This window comes from Vulpes lagopus, chromosome 16 (assembly GCF_018345385.1).
Source record: "Vulpes lagopus strain Blue_001 chromosome 16, ASM1834538v1, whole genome shotgun sequence".
NCBI lineage: Eukaryota > Metazoa > Chordata > Mammalia > Carnivora > Canidae > Vulpes > Vulpes lagopus.
The window spans coordinates 32,815,638-32,818,988 of NC_054839.1; the positions used below are offsets into that span (position 1 = coordinate 32,815,638).

At 35.7% G+C, this 3,351-nt stretch overlaps 1 pseudogene; it reads right to left on the reverse strand.

The window, feature by feature from the left end:
* Window positions 1-1,924: 1,924 nt before the first annotated feature.
* Window positions 1,925-3,030, reverse strand: LOC121476889 (annotated as a pseudogene).
* Between the last annotated feature and the right edge of the window lie 321 nt (window positions 3,031-3,351).

Below are 3,351 nucleotides of genomic sequence, written 5' to 3' on the forward strand. Positions count from 1 at the left end.
ATTTTTTTTGGGGGGGGGACAGTTTTTTCCTGCTTGGATTCCTTTTAAGATTCTCTTTTTATCTTTGAAATTCAGAAAATTGTTTAAGCCATTTCAGGAAGAGGCCTCTTTTCATTACCATGCATGTTACAAAGCAAACCATTTTAATTTGCACATTTACATTTATATACACTTCAGGATTTTTCCTATATTGTATCTATAATTATTCCTGACTTCATATCTTCCTTAAAAAGACTTTTCCATCTTTTTTATCTCAAGATTGTTAAGCCATTTTTAATGCAGTTTTAGATCTTTAATCTTATCTGGAATAATTTTTTTATTGATGTAAGTAGCTACTAAGTATTTTATTTTCTTCCAAAATTTATATCTAATTGTTCTAATATTAGTGATTTAAAGTGATACATTTTATGATTTTAAAATTCCCACATATATTTAGAAATATTTCTGTACTAGCATATTGTGCATTGATCTATTTTTCTATTTCTTTTGATATTGCCAGTGCTGTTTAAATTATAGCAGCTTTACATGTATTTTCATACCACTTCAAGGTACATTCCCTACCCTTTTTCCCTCTTTGATATTTTTCTGATTCTCGTATACATATTTTCCAAATGACTTTTGAAATTCATCAAATGTATTTGATGTTTATTACTTGTGTATTGCTACCAACCAATACTCTAGGAAGGAAACGTTCTATAATTGCATTGTCTAATATGATAGTCACCAGCCACATATGACATTTAAGCACTTGAAATTTGGCTAATACAACTGAGGAACTGAATTTTTTTTCATCTCCAGGTATTTCTTTATTAGAAATGAAATTAACCATTCACACTAGAGACTGCAAAAGGAAATTAACTTAGTATTACAATTCTAGAACAAACTTCACAATAAGGGACTCTTAAGTCTTCATAAAATGGAAAGAAAAGGGAGAAAGAAAAAAATCATTTAGGACTGTATTTCTTAAATTTGATCACTTTCACAGACATATTCTTAGGGGAGAGGATTGCAAGTTTCCTGTGATAATATTTTAAATTTTACATTTTGCTTCTATTTTAATCTAAACAAGTTAATTCACACTCAGGATTATGTGGACAACCATCTTACATAACAGAGGTGCACAGAAGCCGCACTTGCACCTCTGATCTATGTGTCACCCACTAAGTGAAGACCAACTGTGCTTAATTTTTCATGTGGTGTTTCTCAAATTGGATCCTTAAGACCCTTCATGGAATTATTGAACATTTCCTATGAGATCTGTGAGTTGTCAAGGTTAAGAAAACTGGTTCAGAGCAGGAATTCTCAAGATGGGATAGGGTGGGATGGGAATGGTGACTGGGGAGACACATATAGCTTAAAAAAGCACATTCAAAATACCTGTTGCTTTTCTAATGCAAATTCTATAAAGTCAAACTCAATAAATTTTCAGGCAGTAGCAGAAAACCAGTTATAGATTGATCCTAGAGGGCCTGGGATAAACTTGGTTGAGAAACATTGGCTTAAAGGTAGAGGAGTCCTAGCATACAGAGAACAGTTAGAAAGAAGCATGTGTCAAGGAGAAGAACATCTTTTGAGTCACTGAATGAATCCTAAGCCATAACTTGTCCTGGTTTCCTGGAACCCAAAGGGCTAATTGAGAGAGGAAACTCAAGATGTCCATCAACTTTCTCAAACCTGTGATTTGGGGCAAGTTGGTCCACTTTTAATATTGAGTCCAAAGAAGGAAAAGCTTTTTTGCCAAAAATGCACTCCATCTCTTAAGGGTTTTTTGTTTTGTTTTGTTTTGTTTTTGTTAACATATTTCAGAATTTTAAGTAAATAGTTGCTGTGGCTGTTAGCCTCTAGTACATCTGCCAGGAAGTATGGTCATTTGCAATGCCATCCAGCTTTTAAAGGGGTTATCAGCCTGGAGATTGCTCTGTAATTATTGTAGAGTTCCAATTTGCTTCAGCCACTTTAACAGTTCCCCACTCTTACGCATTTCTATCAGATTTGTGCATCCACCTATAGTCTTTACCCATAAAAACCCAAGGTACTGTTTCTGGCTCCTGTGAACTGTTGCAAATTATCTTGAAACTTGTTTGTGTCACTGGTGGCTATGATATCAACAAATCCCAAAACCCTTGTGTGGAGGGCAATGGTTGAGGGGCTCTTGGATCCTTCTGCAGTAGAGGCAGGTGGGCTTGATGAACACAACCACCTTTGTGGGTTGGATTTTGTTGTTCACACTCTTGACCCCATGCTGATAGGCAGCTGACTCCTGGGGAGGAATCCTCAATTGCGGATATTGCTTAGGGTATAAACCTCTGAATTTTTAATTTGGTCTAATTTAATTACATTTAAATTTAAATAGCCACATATGGTAGTGGGTACTGGATTAGAAAATGAAACTCTAAAGCCAGAAATAAGTAGAGAGAAAATAGATCAACGATATTCCTATCAAGGGGCCCTTTGGTTTTTTTTTTTTTGGTATTTTCTTTTCTAATATGGACTGATGTCAAAGTATTTAGGTAAAGTTCTTATATAGGTTTCTCTTCAGCCTAGATTCATGTCCACGGACATGGGGTGACTGTCACCAGCATTCTTCTTGATGCTACTAACCACTGCATCAGGGGAGGGACACACCATATCTAGTAAACCTGTATGTCTTAAATTATTCGGTTGGCACAATAGATCTTAAATGATCTATAATAGCAGAAATAGAGTGGTTCTTGCCTTTTCCGCCTGTCTGCTCTCATCCTCTCAAACTATGGGAAGTTAATGAATTTCTACCAGGAGCTCTTCTTTAACTTACTTCCTGTGATAATTCACTACTGTCACAGTTTGGGTAGTGGAATGTTAGTAGTTGATTTCTTATTTTCAATTAGAATTTCTAGCATTTCAGTTTAGGAATTCATAGCTCCTGTTGCCTAAGTCACCATGTTGCACTGAATAAGCCAATCATCTGAATATCTGTTATGCCAATGCTACATTTTTCTAGCTACCTAGATAATTGTATTTTGTTTCATATTACCTTGGTCCCTTTGCCATAACTGCTTGGACCATAGGTATCTGAATCTGACTCAGAAATACATAGACTGGTGGTGGCATTAAAAAATGAGTTGAGCTAATTTATTTCTTTTCCAAGTTTGATCTAAGAAAATCTAAGTAAATGATTCAGGTAACCTTATAAGAGTAGGTTAAGAATCCATTAGGAAGAATCAAGGTCATATCAGCTTTGTTGTACTGCCTCGCTGAAAGGGCCCAGAAACTAAGTAAGCAGAGGGAGCTAGCTGGTCACTAAGGGACATCCTGTGGAAGTGAGAGCATGTTGCCTATGAAGAGATAGAACAAGTGCAGTTAATCAAGAGG